Raw genomic sequence first — 19,511 nt, 5'->3', positions numbered from 1 at the left:
GTTTTTATGGGCCAGATCTGGAAGTACTTTTCTACACTTCCATCCACATTCCATTGGTTAAAATTTGGTCAAATAGCCACACATACTGTAGGAGACTGGGAAATACAATCTAGCTTTGTACCCAGGAAGAAAAGGAAACAGGCATAATATATAGTTATCTGCCACATCATGATATCAGGAATCTGAGCCTTGTTTCGGGCTACATTTTACATATGTGTCTGCAATACCACCAATGGGTCTTCTTGAGCCCAAGTGAACATTCAGACACACAAGACTATCATAGCCAACCAGTCTGCTCAGAGAGTTTGCCAGCAAGGCAGCATCAGGCATTATTCTTCTGCAGGAGTCTTGCAGCAAACAGTTCAGCAACCCACACAGTATCCAGGAGCTATTTTACCTGGCCCCTAGGTGACAGCTCAAGAGCAATGAGCAGAACATAGGCAAGTTTAAGAGCACCCAGCCTTAAAAGCATTATTCCTCATAGAAGCCCATATCTTTGTAACAATTTCATAGACATAATTTCCAGGGTTCCCACAAAAGTTATGCCCAGTTATACGAATCACTGAACTCAGAAAATATCCAACCTATGGCTTCCTCTCAGAATTTATAGTTATCTCAATCCAGACTAAGAAGGGCTTGCCCCTCATCACTCACTGCAGATGTAGCCAGATAACATAATGGATGGTAGGGAGGGGACCACTTAGAGATTCCCCCAAAGCTAGGGCCATAGGCAGAATGGACAAACAGCTCCTCTTAGAGAGCACAGTTGAGACCAAAGCAGAGAAATTCTCCTACTTTCCAGTAGTAATTTTTACTAACAAAGGGCCATTTTTCCCCATAGCATTGTTGCCTAAAAATATTACTGACATTTTATCATTTTCAGGTTTCCAGGAGAACAGAGCTTAACCAAAGGTCAAATTCTTTCACAAAAGGATAAAGTGGTTAGCTAATCTTCTAACAAAAATGCCCAATTCTGGCTTCAAAATTGACCTTCATTCATAAAATGTTCAAGCATTCAAACACTTCAACCACATGCTTTTATGACCACACACCCAGGCTGCCTATGGATGCCCCTTCAATCAGTATATTTTATATACTTTCTGAGGATATCTGGAAACCAAAAATACTTGAATACCAAACTATAGTGGACATTACTGACTCTTATTGTTGAATGCTCAGCATCTCTCTACGTTCTTTAGATATCCATATAAAGCAAAAATTCTTGTCTGAAAATTATTAATCACTGGTGGTCACAATAGAACTTTCAGCCATAATAATGATATAAAAGCTCAGTTATTAGTGTGGTTACCTGAAGTTTGGATTTATTATTTCCAGACATCACGTCTTCCAACATCCTAGGTTATATGCTTTGGGCAGGAATCCAATTAAAGGAATGGAGCATGCGACTCAGTCTTAAGCCAGCCAGTTTGTTACATTCCCCTGACCTACAGACATTAATTAGTTAGAGATGGGTATGGGGCCCCACTGAAGCCAATGAGATGCAATGACACATTTTAATGAAAATCATTGTTGGCTCCTGGTTCTAAAAGTGAAAGGATGTCAAATTTGAAGCTGCTCACCCATTTTGCATTCATGAATGAAGAACCTGTCTAGGAATAAAGCCAATGAAAGAAAGAGCACAGCAGAGTTGAGTTGAGCTGGAGAGACTGCTTGAGCCAGAAATCAGCCCTACTCTGGCTCTGTAGGTTATAAGAGCCAAAAGGTCCATTTTTCTGCATCAGCCAGTATGTTTTAGGATTTCAATCACAGTAAACAGAGACCTAACTGATCCAGAAAGCCATTAGAGACATTGTGTAAGGTGCAACTGGGCACCATTAGCATGTAGCCTCCTTGGGAAGGAAAGAAAAGGTTGGGTTCTGAAGTGTTGAGCCTCAGCAATGAGACCCTAACAGTGTCAGGATCAGGGCCTGAATTGGCAAGATTTCTCCCACAAGAAAAATGCAAGGCATTATCTTTTCTCCTGGACATTCCTGGATTGATGACAGTGACCTCACACCCCTATCAGGCTGAGCCCCATTCCTATGTCCTTTCCCCGGGAAAATTCCCATCAATAAAGGCCAAAAAGCCTCAAAAACCCCAGGGAAGGTAGATTAGACCCTGAATGAACACGTAGATTGGGAGCCTGAAGCAGACGTTGGGGTGATTTTGTCCATAGAAACTGGTTTCAACCTGTTGAGACATTTCCCTGCCACCCTCCTGAATTTAAGATTTTATCTTGCCTGACTTTATAGAGAGTATGGTTTACTGCTTCACTTAGGTTTAACTCCAAACACAAACCTTTAACATGAAACCAAGTGGCGTTAATGTGCTGGTGGAAGCACAGTTGCACTGCTTTACACAGGGAAAGGAAACAGGCGGGACCAACTTATGAAGCAGGGGGTTACAAGCTATTTAAACTCTGCACTGTATTTCTGAAGCTTCCTTATTTTAGAATTTAATTTTTTCATAGGTCTGAATCTTGTCTACTCAAGAAAACAGTCTTCAGAGTACTACTGAGAAGATCTGACCAAAATGATAAAGCAAGTCAGCAAGCAAACACCTACTATGTGCCATCAGACATAGAGGGGATAGTGGTCAGGATATCTGTTTCAAGTTATTTAGAACTCAGTCTTATAACTAACAAAGCATTTTTAGCCTCCACAACCTTTTAAACTAGATTCCTCCTCTTACTGAGAAAATTATTAATATAATAACTAACCCTCATTTATAAATATTCTTCCAGCATAAACATAATACATTCTAGAAAGATGTGGTTTTCCAAGATAATTTTAGTTAGAAAAAGTCATTTCTTTTCCTATGAATGTATGTGCATATAAACACACCATATACATATAGACTCAGAAACATAGGTGGGAATGAGTTTTTGTACACATTACCAATCTTTCCCTTTACTCTAGGCAACATCATTTTATTATTAAATTTACCAATTTATTGCTGAAATAAACATTCTATCAACATACTTGTTATAAAAACATTTCACCATAATACAAAATATATTGCTTCATGGAATTCTTTTGAAAGGGATTACAGAGACATAAGCATAAAAGTAAATCTAAAATATTCATAAGTATACACGTCACATAAAGAACATATACCACATAAATCACATAAGGGTTTATAAGGGTTATATATAAATACATATATTGAGATTATCATGAAAAAACAAGTCATAAAAGCATTGCTTGACCTAGCTCTATGTTCACAGTGCTTACTCAGTGCTATGGACTGAATATTTGTGTTCCTTCCAAAAACTCAAAAGTTGAAATACCCACCCCAGAGGTGATGGTATTAGGAGGTGGAGACTTTCAGAGGTCATTAGTTCTTGAAGGTGGATCCCTCCTGAATGGGATGGTGCCCTTATAAAAGAGGCCAGAGAAAGTTCCCTTGCCCCCTTCCACCATGTGATGGCAAAAGCAAAGAGGTATCTGTGAAGAGGAAGTGAGTACTCATCAGACATTGAATCTACCAGCCACTTAATCTTTGACTTCCCAGACTGCACAACTGTGAGAAATAAATGTCTGCTGTTAATAAACTACCCAATCTATTGTATTTCTGTTCAGTATCCCAAAGAGATTAAGAAAATCCAGGTCTTCACAAATCAGTTGTGTTTCTATATACTAACAACAAAGTACCCAAAAAAGAAAGTAGAAAACAATCCCATTTACAATAGCATACAAAAGAATAAAAAACTTAGGAATAAATTTAACCAAGGAGGCTAGAGATTTATACACTGAAAACTATAAAACACTGATGAAAGAAATTGGAGAAGACACTAATAAATAGAAAGACATCCCATATTCATGGATTAGAATCATTAATATTGTTAAAATGTGCATTTTACCCAAAGCAATCTGCAGGCATAATTCAATTTCTATCAAAACTCCAATGCATTTAGAGGCGCCTGGGTGGCTCAGTCAGTTAAGCATCTGACTTTGGCTCAGGTCATGGTTTCACGGTTTGTGGGTTCCAGCCCCATGCAGGGCTCTGTGATGAAAGCTCAGAGCCTGGAGCCGACTTCATATTCTGTGTCTCCTCCTCTCTCTGCCCCTCCCATGCTCATGCTCTATCTCTCACTGTCTCTCAATAATAAATAAACATTTTAAAAAATTAAAAAAAAAAAAACTCCAATGCATTTACAGAAATAGAAAAGCCATACTAAAATTGCATGGAACCATAAAATACTACAAAAGGCTAAAGCAACCTTCAGCAGTAAGAGGAGAGCAAGAAAAGGCATCATACTTCCTGATTTCAAACTATCTTATATAGTAATGAAAACATTGTGGTATTGTCATAAAAATAGGTGCATAGGTCAATTAAACAGAATAGAGAAATAAAACCATGAATATATGGTCAACTAATTTTCAACAAAGTCACTAAGAATAAAAAATGGGGAAAACTAGCCTCTTCAATAAATGGTACTGGGAAAACTGAGTACCCACATACAAAACTGAAACTGGGCCCATATCTTACACAAAAATTAACTCAAAATGGATTAAAGACTTAAGGATAAGACCTGAAACTATAAAACTCTTAGAAGAAAATATTGGGGAAAACCTCTTTGATACTGGTCTTGTTAAGGATTTTTTTTTTAAGTTTATTTGTTTATTTTGAGAGACAGAGAGAGAGAGAGAGAGAAAGGTGTGTGTGTGTGTGTGTGTGTGTGTGTGTGTGTGTGTGTGTGATTGGGGGAGGGGCAGAGAGAGAAGGAAATAGAATCCCAATAATGTCAGCATAGAGCCTGATGCAGGGCTCAATCTCAAAAACTACTAGGTCATGACCTGAGCCGAAATCAAAAGTTGGACACTTAACTGACTGAGCCACCCAAAAGCTCCATCAATGGTTCTTCGTGATATGACACAGAAAACATAGGCAACAAAAGCAAAAATAAACAAGCAGGCTATATCACACTAAAATGTATCTGCACAGCAAAGGAAACAATTAATAAAAGAGAAAATGTTTGCAAACCATATAACCAATGACGTTCCAAATATATAAGGAACTCTCAGAATTCTCTCAATAGAAAAAGAAACCAGATTTTTAAATGAGCAAAGGACTTGAAGAGACATTTTCCCAATGAAGATATACAAATAGCAAATAGCAAAATATAAAAAGATGTTCAACATCATTAATCAGGGAAATACAAATCAAAACCATGAGATATCACTTCACACCTGTTATGATGTCTATTATCAAAAAAATGAGAGAGCAAATGTTGGTAAGGATATGGAGAAAAAGGAACCCTTATACTTTCTTTCTCAAGGAAGTGTTTTTTTATTTTTTTAATTAATTAATTATTTTAATTTGTATCCAAGTTAGTTAGCACACGGTGCAACAATGATTTCAGGAGTAGATTCCTTAAGTCCCTTACCCATTTAGCCCATCCCCCCTCCCACAACCCCTCCAGCAACTCTGTTTGTTCTCTATATTTGAGTCTCTTATGTTTTGTCCCCCTCCTTGTTTTTATATTATTTTTGCTTCCCTTTCCTTATGTTCATCTGTTTTGTATTTTAAATTCCTTATATGAGTGAAGACATATGGTATGTCTTTCTCTGACTAATTTCACTTAGCATAATACCCTCTAGTTCCATCCATGTAGTTGCAAATGGCAAATTTCATTCTTTTTGATTGCTGAGTAATACTCCATTGTATATATATGTACCACATCTTCTTTATCCATTCATCCATCGATGGACATTTGGGTTCCTTCCATATTTTGGCTATTGTCGATAACACTGCTATAAACATTGGGGTGTATGTGACCCTTCAAAACAGCACATAGGTATCCCTTGGATAAATACCTAGTAGTGCAATTACTACCAGTAGTGGATTGTAGGGTAGTTTTATTTTTAATTTTTTGAGGAACATCCATACTGTTTTCCAGAGTGGCAGCACCAGTTTGCATTCCCACCAGCAGTGTAAGACAGTTCCCCTTTCTCTGTGTACTCACCAACATCTGTTATTGCCTGAGTTATTAATGTTAGCCACTCTGACTGGTGTGAGGTGGTATCTCATTGTGGTTTTGATTTGTATTTCCCTGATGATGAGTGATGTGGAGGGCTTTTTTCATGTGTCTTTTAGCCATCTGGATGTCGTTTTTTTTTTAAATATATGAATTTTCCTGTCAAATTGGTTTCCATACAACACCCAGTGCTCATCCCAAAAGATGCCCTCTTCAATACCCATCACCCACCCCCTGTCAGCCCTCAGTTTGTTCTCATTTTTTAAGAGTCTCTTATGCTTTGGCTCTCTCCCACTCTAACCTCTCTTTTTTTTTTCCTTCCCCTCCCCCATGGGTTCCTGTTAAGTTTCTCAGGATCCACATAAGAGTGAAACCATATGGTATCTGTCTTTCTCTGCCTGACTTATTTCACTTAGCATAACACTCTCCAGTTCTGTCCATGTTGCTATAAAGGGCCATATTTCATTCTTTCTCATTGCCATGTAGTACTCCATTGTGTATATAAACCACAATTTCTTTATCCATTCATCAGTTGATGGACATTTAGGCTCTTTCCATAATTTTGCTATTGTTGAGAGTGCTGCTATAAACATTGGGGTACAAGTGCCCCTATGCATCAGTACTCCTGTATCCTTTGGGTAAATTCCTAGCAGTGCTACTGCTGGGTCATAGAGTAGGTCTATTTTTAATTTTTTGAGGAACCTCTACACTGTTTTCCAGAGTGGCTGCACCAGTTTGCATTCCCACCAACAGTGCAAGAGGGTTCCCGTTTCTCCACATCCTCACCAGCATCTATAGTCTCCTGATTTGTTCATTTTGGCCACTCTGACTGGCATGAGGTGATATCTGAGTGTGGTTTTGATTTGTATTCTGGATGTCTTCTTTGGAGAAGTGTCTATTCAATGTATTTTGTCCATTTCTTCGCTGGATTATTTGTTTTTTGGGTGTTGAGTTTGATAAGTTCTTTATAGATTTTGAATACTAACTCTTTATCTGATATGTCACTTGCAAATATCTTCTCCCCTTCCATCGGTTGCCTTTTAGTTTTGCTGATTGTTTCCTTCACTGTACAGAAGCTTTTTATTTGATGAGGTTCCAATAGTTCATTTTTGCTTTTGTTTCCCTTGCCTCCTGAGATGTGTTGAGTAAGAAATTGCTGCAGCCGAGGTCAAAGAGGTTTTTGCCTGCTTTCTCCTTGAGGATTTTGATGGCTTCCTGTCTTAGGTTTAGGTCTTTCATCCATTTTGAGTTTATTATTGTGTATGGTGTAAGAAATTGTTCCAAGTTCATTTTTCTACATGTTACTATCCAGTTTTCCCAGCACCATTTGTTGAAGAGACTGTCTCTATTCCACTGGATATTCTTTCCTGCTGTGTCAAAGATTAGTTGGCCATACATTGATGGGTCCATTTCTGAGTCTCCATTCTATTCCATTGATCTGTCTGTTTTTGTGTCAGTACCATACTGTCTTGATGATTACAGCTTTGTAGTACAGTTTGAAGTCCAAGTTTGTGATGCCTCCATCACTGGTTTTCTTTTTCAGGATTGCTTTGGCTATTTGGGGTCTTTTCTGGCTCCATACAAATTTTAGTATTGTTTGTTCTAGCTCTGTGAAGAATGTTGGTGTTATTTTGATAGGGATTGCATTGAAAATGTAGATTGCTTTGGGTAGTATCAACATTTTAACAATATTTGTTCTTCCAATCCAGGAGCATGGAATATTTTTCCATTTTTTGTGTCTTCTTCAATTTCTTTCATAAGCTTTCTATAGTTTTCAGTGTATAGATTTTTCACCTCTTTGGTTAGGTTTATTCCTAGGTATTTTATGGTTTTTGGTGAAATTGTAAATGGGATTGATTCCTTGATTTCTTTTTCTGTTGTTTCATTATTGGTGTATAGGAATGCAATCGATTTCTGTGCATTGATTTTATATCCTGCGACTTTGCTGAATTCATGAATCAGTTCTAGCAGTTTGGTGGAATCTTTTGGGTTTTCCATAGAGTATCATATCATCTGCAGAGTGAAAGTCTGACTTCTTCCTTGCCGATTTTGATGCATTTTTTCCTTTGTGTTGTCTGACTGCTGAGGCTAAGACTTCCAATACTGTGTTGAATAACAGTGGCAAGAGTGGACATCACTGTTGTGTTCCTGACCTTAGGGGGAAAGCTCTCAATTTTTCCTCACTGAGGATGATATTAGCGGTGGGTCTTTCATATATAGGAACGCTTATACTCTTATACACTGTTGGTGGGAATGTAAACTGGTACCATTGTGGAAAGCAATATTGAGGTTCCTCAAAAAATTAAAATAGAGTTACCATATGGTCCAGGAATTCTACTTCTGAGTATATATCCAAAGGAAGTGAAATCTCTCTTTCAGAGAGATGCCTGCATTCTCATGTGCATTGCAACATTATTCACGTTAGCCAAGATGCAGAAACAACCTGTCCATCAACAGATGAATGGATAAAGAAATGAGGGTTATTAAGCCATAAAAAAAAGAAGGAACAAGTGCCATTTGTGACAACATGGATGAACCTAGGGGGTTATGCTGAGTAGAAAAAGCCAGATGAAGAAAGAAAAATCCTGTATGGTATCCCTTACATGTGGAATCTGAAAAAAAAAAAAAAAAAAAGAAAGAAAAGAAAAAAGAAAAACACAAAAAAAACATTGAACTCCTAGAAACAGAGAGTAGAATGGTGGTTGCTGGGGACTTGGAGGGAGAACTTAGTCAAAGGGTACAAATTTTCAGTTATAAGATGAATAAGTTCCCAGGATCTAATGTAAAGTATAGTGCCTATAGTTAATTCTGTATTGTACACTTGAAATCTGCTAAGAATGTAAATCTTAAGCATTCTCACCAAAAACAAATAAAATAAAAGTTTAAAAAGTAACTATGTGAGGTGATAGGTAATCATTTCACAAAGTATACATATATCAAATCATCACATCGTACACTTTAAATATCTTACAATTTTATTTGTCAGAAATACCTCAGTAAAGCTAGAGAGAGAAAAGAAAATGACAACAACAACAACAACAAAAGACATCCAAATCTTGTAGGGAATTTGGTCAAGAAATAAACCTTTTTCCTAACTAATGTAAAATTAAAATACTCAGGGCCTGTTTTAGTTTGTGTGTTGGCCCTTGGCTTAATGTTTTAAAATACCCAAGAAGTGTGGCATCATTGTAGACAGTAGCCACTGTGGTTGGTCAGCACTACAACAATGTGTGGTCAAGGTTTTGAGGTGTTAGTGATGTGCTGTAAAATACCACTAATATACAATATGAGATGAGCTACAGTGAAGAAAAAGACGATGCCCCAAGGATAGAGGAGCCAGCACCACTTACCTATGTGGGGCTTCAAGGGGTGATTTTGAAAAAAAGTAAACAGTAACACCCACCCCCAAAAGAGGCTCCATCCTGAGGCACTACTTACAATGGCTGGGTAGGGCTGCCATGCATTGGTGGGTTTTGCAATCAGTCTGGAGTCCTCTTCTGCAGGAGATAGCTTTATGAGTAAATGTTACTCAGATGGTGGGATCTGAGGAGAATCCAAGTCCCACCTTCCCCATGGTCTCCCCCCCACACCCGCTCTGGCTCCTAAATTACCTCAGGATTCACTCCACTCAGTTGGAAGCTAATGAATTTTTTGGAGGAGACGTATCACCATCTGCCATCAGCAACCATTGATACCTGCAAGGCAGTGCATGCTGTGAGACAGGCACTAACCAGGATGGTGGAAAGACAATTAGGTTGAAGCCCAAACATTAACTAGCCATGGGAAATCAGCCAAGTCATTTAAAGTCTCTCAGATTCCTCATCTGCAAATAAGGAATTACTGCCCTGCTTACCTAATAATGTTATGAGAGTCTAAGAAGTAAAATTCCATAAGTGCTTTAAGAAAGATGGAAGAAGGAAAAAGGAGAAGAAAAGAGATGGAAGAAAAGAGGAAAAGCAAAAGGGAGAAAGGGGAGTCAAAGGGATAGGAGAACGAGGAAGAGAAAAATAGGCAGGGAAGAGAGAGAGGAATGAAAAAATGGGAAAGAAAAAGAGTGAGGGAAATGGAAAGTAGAAGAGGAGAAGCAAAGGGAAGGAAAGAAAGATAAAAAGTTATAAAAGAATGTAGGCTTTGGAACCTGAATTCCTCTCTAGGTTCTGTACTCACCTAAGTGTGTGTCCTTAGGCAAAGCATTGATTCCAAGCCTCACATTTTTTTCTGGAAAATGGGGATAATAATTCTACTTTTTAATGTTATTATTATAAAGATTATCCATTTGTACATCTAATAAATACTCATCCACTCAACAAACATTTATTGAGCAGTCTTCTAGATACTTGGTATACATCAGTGGACAACACAGGATCCCTGTGTTTTGGGAGCTTACATTCTTATATGAATTGAAGCATTCAGTATGATACCTGGCATATACCAGACACTCAATAGATGTTGGTTATTATTATCATTCAATACTAATAAACTATAAGGTATTATGAAATGTAACATATTACTATTAGCCCAAATTAGATTAGCCAGATTCCATTCCTATGGAGAAATGGAACTCAAAAGAGCAAAATTTTTTTTGAGATGTAATTGACATATAACATTATATTAGTCTCTGGTGTAAACATAATGATTCTGTATATGTATATATTGCAAAATAATCACCAAAATCCATCACCACATACAGTACAGTGACAATTTTGTGTGTGTATGATAATTTTTAAGATCTATTGTCTTAGCAACTTTCAAATATACAATACAGTATTATTAACAGTAGTCACAGTGTGATACATTGCATCCCCAGGACTTATTTATTTTGTAACTGGAAGTTTGTACTTTTCTGACGTCCTTCGACTCTTTGCCCACCTCTCACCGCCCACCTCTATCAATCACCAATCTGTTTTCCATATCTATGAGTGTGATTTGTTTGTTTTCTTAAGATTCCATATGTATATGAGATCATGTAATATCTGTCTTTCTCGGGCTTACTTCACTTAGCATAATGCCCTCAGGGCCCATCTATGTTGCCACTTCCTGGAATAGGTAAACTTTGATGGGGAAGGGAAGAAATGTCAGGCAAATGAGATGATACCTGGGAGACCTGGGCATCCCTAAGCCCCCAAGATGGACAACCCTGAGCATCATCAGTGGGAGAGAATTGCCCTTCAAGCAGAAATACCCACAGTGGACTGTTCAATGAAAAGAAATCAACCACTATAATATTTGAACTACTACATGTATTTTTCAAAGCCTCCCCCAATTATTCTAATGGTCAGTCAGAATTGAGAACCACTGAACTAAATAATTCACATGTGAAAATGGAGAGTAAATGTGTTGTCCTATGTGAAGTATAAGTGAATAATTAATGTACATGAAAAAGCACTACGAACTTGCTATGGCTAGAAGAGAAACATTTGAGTTTTTCTACTAAGACTGACCTATTTGTACTGATCCACACTGTCCCTGTTCACTTGACTTACACAAGGTGAGGGGGAGCATGCAAGATGAGGCTGGACAGGGAAGCAGAATGAAAGGATCTTGAATGTGCCTTAAAGAAGGCACAGGAGGTGCCTTCAGACTCACCTCCTCAGTCTAGGAGGTGAGAGGGTTATGGAGCCACCAAGAATTTAAACTAGGAAAAGGCAAAAATTAAATGCTATTCTTCTAATAGACTTTCCAAATATTTCCTGCTCATCTGGGCTTCTCAGAAATGGGCTCTTCTATTAATCTATAAATTGGTATATTTCTTCCATTTTTCATTGTTTCTAAAAGCTACCTTTTAAAAATACACTCTCAACTTAAATTACTAAGGAGGCATATACAGTAAAGGTATATAGAGTAAGGCATTCAAATATTTTTGTCAAAGGTGAGCTACTTAATTATAATAATAATTATGCTTATAATAGCTAACTATGTGACGGGCACTGTTAGAGTACATATTAACTCATTTAATCTTTATTAACGCATTTAAATCTTTAATCTGGGAGGGAAAAAAAGGAATCCTGGAAAAGAGGTACTCATTATCATTTTGCAAATAAGGAGCAGAGGCATCCAGAGATGCCCAACATCTTGCTGCCTATACAGTGGCAGAGCCAGGTAGGTAGACTCACCACAAAGCCTATACCCTTAACCTCCAAGACATAAAATATAATCCTCAAAATGTTTATATTTACATCTGGAACACAGACCTTCCCTCATTAACATATCTTTCCAGGTATCCTAACTTCACCATCTTGGTTCCCCCAGTAGCAGCCCAGAATTCAACCAGCATTGGAGAAAAAGAGGAAGCACTCAATCCAATAATCCACACTATGTGAACCATGTACAGATCATGGAGAGGAAACTTAAACAGCTTCTAACAATTCCTTGCATTTTAAAGGCCACCAACTGTAAATGTCTTGCCTACAAAAACTAGGTACATGTTGACACTGGTGAATTTTCAATAAATTCTTGTTGACCAAAACAATACATACATCTCCAAACTATTGAGCCCCAGACCAGACATTTATTTCAATGCTATAACATCAGTGCTGCTCAGGGGGCAAAGGTGCTATAAAGACAATGCTGCAGGGTGCCTGGGTGGCTCAGTCGGTTGGGCGTCCAACTTCAGCTCAGGTCATGATCTCACAGTCTGTGAGTTCAAGCCCTGCATCAGGCTCTGTGCTGACAGCTCAGAGCCTGGAGCCTGCTTTGGATTCTGTGTCTCCCTCTCTCTCTGCCCCTCCCCTGCTCATACTCTGTCTCTCTCTGTCTCTCAAAAATAAATAAACATTGAAGAAAAAAAAAAGACAATGCTGCTGATCAAAGTGAATATGGTTGCATTAAGTACATGACATGGCAGGTATACAAGGAAATACAATCTTAATAATTGCTAGAACTTTTGTCTCCCTGGCCTAAAAGTCTCTGGGCCTGTGGTAATTTTCAGGATTGCTCTATAAATAGAATCAGTAAAACACTGTTGCTCTATGGGGAAGCAGAACAACAGCTAGGAATTGGGGTTCATGAGTCTCAGTCCCGGTAACTAGCTCTGAGGGTCATTTATATTCTCTGTGTTTCTGTTTTTTCATGATACATGCCCTGCTGTTTCTGGACACTATTCTAAAATTCCCCCCAAATAATAAAGGGTTATGTGCTTTCTACACTTAAAGACAAGCCAGCCTAATGAAAATGGCATAAGTTTTAGAGCCCGACAGACCTAACTTTAAATCTCAGCTCTGTCATTCACTAGCTGTGTGGTCATGGGCACATTACTTGCCCACCCTGAACATAGTTTCCAGATCTATTGAAAAAAGTTAATAATAAGACCTGTCTCTTAAGGTGGCCAGATAGCTAAATGATCTAATTATGTAAAGCATCTGGCACATACTGGTGCTAAATAAATGGTAATTACTGTGCTTGTTTGCCAGCCATTATTTCTCAGGTTGGTCTTATGTAAATTACAAACATCTTGAAGTCTTTGACAATGTTTTTTTTTAATTCCCACAGCATCTAGCATAGAACTGACCATGTGAATGGTGACTAGCAACGGCAACAGAAGTACTAAGAGCAGTAGGAGCAGCCACAGCAGCATCAGCTGTAATTGTTGTCAGAGAAGCAAGTAGCAGCAACAATAACAGCAACACAAGTAGTAGTAGGGCAGCAGTAATAACAGTAGCAACAATTGCCATGCTGTCCTAGCCTGTTCTTTCTTATACAATGGATTATCTATCTCTATGCCAAGAAGATAAAGTCTCCCATTCAAATAAGCACTGATTTATAGGCACTGGGTCAGTAAGAAATTGAGCAGACCCTGCAAGTTGAGGAAGCTCAAATGCTAATGGATGTTAAATACTCCATCCTAGTTTCTCCATACTAGTCCTGTAAGTTGTCATCTCCACTGGTATAAGATGCAGCATCTTTATGAACAGAGCAGTGACATCAATTCATTCAATATTTGAAAACAATTCTGGACACTTGTGATCTCAAACTCCAACCTAAGTCAGAACTTTCTTCTCTGACACTCAAAACCCTGAAATCTTAAGAGACTACAATCCTTCAGGTTTAATGCCATGCTTCAGGAGTCAGGGCAAGACCACAAAGGCCCAGATAACTAGCTGAGAGATCCAAGTTGGTCCTGGGTAACATGGGGGAAATGACAAAGATATTAGGAGAGTGACCAGAGGGAAGTCATGAAAATAAAACAGTTTATGAGTTCCTCTATCCATCTGCACAGCAAGAGTTTCTTTCTACAGTAAAGATTTTAACCATTGTCTGGGAAAGTAACAAAGAGCGCCCAGGCACTGGAATTTCGTCTTCTATTACATTCCTTTTTTATGCATGGCTTCCCATGGGGAACAAGGAAGAGAAAGTTTACTTAATAATATATACATGGGTATATGTTTAAAAAAACCAATTACATAGAGTCAAACACAGCTAAAGCTTAACCATGAAGCACACATTAAAAAAAACATTCTTTCAATCAGAGCAGTTCCAAAGGAGCAAACACATTCTCTAGTTAGCAAATATATGTGTAATACTAGCACACCTATCCAAATTCATATATACAAGACTCAGAACAGCCAAAGAAACATAGCACACCAAAATGACAACACACAATAAAATAAACATCCTAATGGAATGACTAAAAGGAATTAAAATAAGATACATCAAGAAGACTCTGACTTACCACTATTGGACAGTATTTTTATTAAGGTTCACATGAGGAACAAAAACCTGCCCTCTGAGAAGAGTCAGAAATCCTGTCTTTTGAACAGGTTAGATGAGCTCTCCAGAACCCAGCGTTTTCCTCTTTCCTCAGCAAAAGGAATGCAGAGGTCACAAAGGAGGTTCCATTTGACTGAACCTCAAGGGGAGGAGCAGTTTTGCTCAGAACTCTCTGAGCAGACAAGACAACGGTTAGAAAACTTGGGTTTCTCTTGCTCTGCAGGTGACACACATGGTTGGTGATATGGCAATGATGCTGGAAGAAAGTGTTCTCAGAGCAAAATCTGTCATTTCCAGGTCCCCAAGGACAGTCAGGGCTCACAGGTCTTAAAAATTCCCTTGACTCATCCAGAAACAGATTTCCTGATTCTAGATTCTTACCTTCACCAAGTTCTGTATTTGCCAACTGTGGGCCTCAGCTAGGTAATGGAAAAATAATCTGGTGGCATTAAAAGGGTGTGTAGTAGTAATTATCTATCAAATAGGGCTGAGGGCAAGCCAGGATGAATACATAAGTACAAGGATATGAGTTAGTAGTTTTGTGTTCAGTCAAATAACATGGGAATCCTCACAGTCAGCTCTTTTTTCATTGGTGGCAGAGACTCCCTCATCCCCTTGGTCTCAGAGGCAGCAGAAGCCCTAGAAATACTGGGGGCAGGTAGTGACAGGGCTGACAGAATGAAGGAAACTAGCAGAAACAGAGGCAACACTGAGGATGGGAAGAGGCAAAACTATGCCCCACTCCCACCACAAATATCCCCAAGTTATTTGAATGATGAGATTTGCAGTTACCAGCTTGGGCTTGAGTGCTCATCACTAAAATAGACCTAGTGGTAACTCACTAAACATTTTATAAACTCTAAAGCACTACATAAATGTTACTTGATATCTTTACTATTATTACCAAAAAGATAATACTCAGACTCAACCATTTGGAAATTAGATTTTAGTCTTATTTGTTGTTAATTTTTTTTCATTTATTTTAGAGAAAGGTAAAGAGAGTGAGCATAAGCATGGAAAAGGAGCAGAGCAGGGTGGAGAGAGAGAGAATCTTTAAGCAGGCTCTGTGCTCATCGTGGAGCCCAATGTAGGGATCAATCCCACAATACTGGGATCCTGTCCTGAGCAGAAATCAGGAGTTGGATGTTCAACCAACTGAGCCATGCAGGTGCCCCTTATTTATTTGTTGTTTTTAAGCTATTAATGGTCCAGGAAGTTTCTTCACTGAACTTCAAAACACTTGTTAGTCATGTCAAATATTCTCCATAGAAATCCTAGACCAATCAATAAATGAAGATGGCAGGTTTGAAGAGAAAGTTTGACTTTCTCTTCAAGAAACATATTTCCCATTACTGAAGAAAACAAGTATACCACCCAACTTGAGGTATTTGTGTTTGGTTGACTTTACCAATATTCGAGGCCATTCTAAGCAACCACAAGTCAGTTTTTTAATTACAGCTATATGACCTACAGGGCTGTCAGAACAAAGAAAAACTATGTTCCAAATATTATTCTTGCTTCTGTTCATTATGTACACAGAAAACACATTTCTGGAAGTTTTAGGATAGTTTTAGTTTTTTCCTTTATTCTAGCCATCATGGTTCATAAATACAGAGGTCTGGTTCAGAGACTAAAATATTATAGTATGTGAGTTAGTACCAGACTCAGGCAATGTCAGTATAATGTGAATTCTCGCCATTCCTAAGATCTCCAAGTCTTGATGGGTAAAATCTGAAGGGAAGTTATAGTGGGAGAGAGGCTGCCATCTAAGTGCTGAAAGCAATTCCATCTGTCCAGATACAAGGACTTAAATTCCCTTTGGGGTAGGCAGATCCTTTGTTTTGAAAAAAACATCCAAACTCACCCTTGGTTATACCTACTAACTTTTTTTTGGAGAATAATGTGAAATAATCTAGATACAGATGTTTCAAATTAAAAATATAAGTATTCTGTTTGGTAGGAAAGATTTTCATTTTGGGTTAAGCTTGAAATAGTCTTCAGAGACTTTTTTTAAATAACGTTTATTTTTGACAGAGAGAGAGAGAAAGAGAGACAGACAGACAGAGCAAGTGGGGGAGGGGCAGAGAGAGAGGGAGACAGAGGATCTGAAGTGGGCTCTATGCTGACAGCAGAGAGTCCAATGTGGGGCTCGAACCCACAAACCATAAGCCAAAGATGGATGCTTAGCCAACTGAACCACCCAGGCACCCCTCTTTAGGAGAGATTTTTGTCCTGGCTTTTTCAGAGAGGAGCTATCGTCTAAGGATAAAGTTCCCTTAAAGAGAGTAGATATTCCCAATCCTTGGATGAGACAAAGACTAGGATGAAAAAATAGGGACTGAGAAAGCAAACTTTAGACTGGTAGCAGAGGAACCTCATTCACTTTCTGGGTCTTGGGGAAAGTATGCTTAGATTCTCCAATGAGTAGACATATTCTGAGCACTCCAGGGTATGGTTAGCTGGCCTTTGCCACATAGAAGCATAGAGGGAACTAGGATAGTGGACACTAGAAAGACCCTGCAGGTACTGTAGAGCTATGGATTCTGAAGTTAGCAACACTGCTATGGACTGAATTGTGTCCTTCCCCCCCCCACCAAATTTATATACTGAAGCCATAACCCTCAGTGTGACTATATTTGGAGATAGAGCCTATAAGGAGGTAATTAAGGTTATAAGAAGTCCCAAGGGTGGGGCCCTGATTGAACAGGATTAATGTCCTTATAAGAAGAAATACCAGAAAGCTTGTTCACTCTCTCTCTCTCTCTCTCCACCATGTGAGTACACATAAGAAGGAGGCTGTTTACAAGTCAGGAAGAGAATTCTCACCAGGAACATAAGTGGTCAGCATCTTGATCTTGGATTTTCCAGTCTCTAGAACAGTGAGGAAATAAATTTTTGTTTAAGCCACAGCATTTTATTATTGGTACTTTTTTATTATTATTGGTATTATTGGTATTTTATTATGGCAGTCTAAGCTGACCAAGACACACACTTAGTAACTGTTTCAGGATTCCTTTGGTATTGTATTTTTGTTTAATTATTCCTTTACCTAAACAAGTCTTGTTAAGCCTAACAGTCTAGCAGATCTTTCTAGTACTTGAATGCCTAGTATACTAGAGGCACTATACTAGGCAAAGCAAAATGATAGTGATTAAGATAGACTTAATCACTAGTTTTCTACTAGTCTAGACAGAAAGATATTAAACAAATAAATGTATGGAAAATTCATGACAATTGTGACAATTGCTATACCGCACATATGAGAGCACACAGCCGTCTCTGCCATGCTGTGCAGGATTAAGGGAAAATCCTGCCCTCCAAGTGGCACAGCATAATAAAGAATAGAGTTGGGTCAGTATGGTAGTGGGGGCAGCTATGGCCTGACAAAGATCAGAGATGCCTGAGCCACATGACAAGATGGGACAAACACTAGCACAGTAGCTTGATAAGGAGACTGGAACAATAGATTGAAAGCTCCATGAGGGGAGTGGCCATCTCTCTCTTGTTTGTTGCAACATTCCCAGAATCTAGCATTCCTTGGTACACAGTAGACACTTAATAAGTACTTGTTTTTGAATGGATGGGCATAAACGATAAGACCAAGGGAGAAATCTCAGAAACAAATGGAGGATAATCTAAGTGGACTATAGTCTTATGCTCCAGCATATAAAAACCCAAAAATTGCTAAGAGTATGAAGAGAAAGTGACACATTATTACAATTCTCAAGGACATTACAGGAATGCTGACTACAGATTTGTTTGGGGGACCACGTCAGGAATGCTCTGTAATAAATACCTGTTGTTTTTGTCCAATAGCCATTTCCAAAAGTTTCAGGAGATCCAAAGTTTCCTTTGAGAAAGAGCATCCAAAATTTACTTTGGGAAACCACCCTCCACTATTTTTCAGTCATGTGGTTTCCATGGAATTGACTCCAAGTCTAGCTCCAGGGGTGGAGGTGGGAGTAGGGGGAAAGTCCCTAACTGGCTTAGAATAACAACATATCCCATCCCTGTGTCTACACCGATTAGTTCCAGAATGGCACATAAACTAGTCAGAGCCAAGAAAACATGTTTGGTCTTCCTCTGGAATCGGTAATGTGAGGATATGAAACCACAAAGTGAGCTGGTAAAGCTGACATGCAGACAAAACAAGCCTAGAGACAGATCCCTGTGATAATAGTTGAGCACTGCACCAAACCACACTGGGAGCTCAGCCTGACTTGGACTATATGTGAATACGTTCCCACCTGACTTAAGGCACTTTAGATTTGTTTTTCTAGCACTTGTAACCAAGAAAATCTTAATAGATAGATGTCCTGCTTGCCCTGTCCTAACTCTCTTCTGGGCTGAAGCAGGCTGGATCATAGGACCAGTGGGTCTCCTCACCTTAAGCTTCACCACAAAGGCTGCTGCGATTTCTCTGGCAGGTCTTCACAGACATCCTGGCAGCAGTGAAGGTCCTGAGAGAGCTCCCTTTGCCCTTATGATTAAGGGCTCCAGCCTACAACCTGCCCTCCCTGCATCTGTTTCCTATGGCAGGAAGGCAAAATGCCCAATGTGAGATAGATAGGGAAATCACTGGGTGTGAAGCTCAGAGCTATTGATGCAATAACAGATTTCAGCTGTGTCCCTTTTTGTCCCCATCTTGTCAGTATGACAGCTACTCAAAACCAAGAATGGGAAGCTCAGAGGCTCAGTGAGATTAGAGAGGCAAGAAGCACAGCCCCTGAAGGCAGAGGGGCAGTTTTGAGTCTTCCCACACTACTCTGCAGCCCACGATTTGGCAGTCATGACCCTTTCCTTTGGTTCTCCATCACAGGTCTCC

General features: G+C 38.9%; 1 protein-coding gene across 3 annotated transcripts in view; it reads right to left on the bottom strand.

Moving 5' to 3' along the window:
* The window catches only part of AKAP6 (A-kinase anchoring protein 6), a 558,374-nt gene that overhangs the window by 494,306 nt on the left and 44,557 nt on the right, over positions 1 to 19,511 (bottom strand). Inside the window, exon 1 of one of the 3 annotated variants that reach the window (XM_060619471.3) lies at positions 3,294 to 3,413. The exons of 1 other annotated variant lie outside the window; for it this stretch is intronic. The gene's annotated coding sequence lies outside the window, so the exon portion shown is untranslated. Of the gene's footprint in view, positions 1 to 3,293; positions 3,414 to 19,511 lie in introns of those variants that run through there. One more of the 3 variants, XM_060619475.3, reaches the window with a different exon arrangement.

Source organism: Panthera onca, chromosome B3 (genome assembly GCF_046562875.1).
Source record: "Panthera onca isolate mPanOnc1 chromosome B3, mPanOnc1 haplotype 2, whole genome shotgun sequence".
Lineage (NCBI taxonomy): Eukaryota > Metazoa > Chordata > Mammalia > Carnivora > Felidae > Panthera > Panthera onca.
The sequence above is the reverse complement of the archived record's forward strand: the minus strand, read 5'-3'. Positions and strand labels throughout refer to the sequence as shown.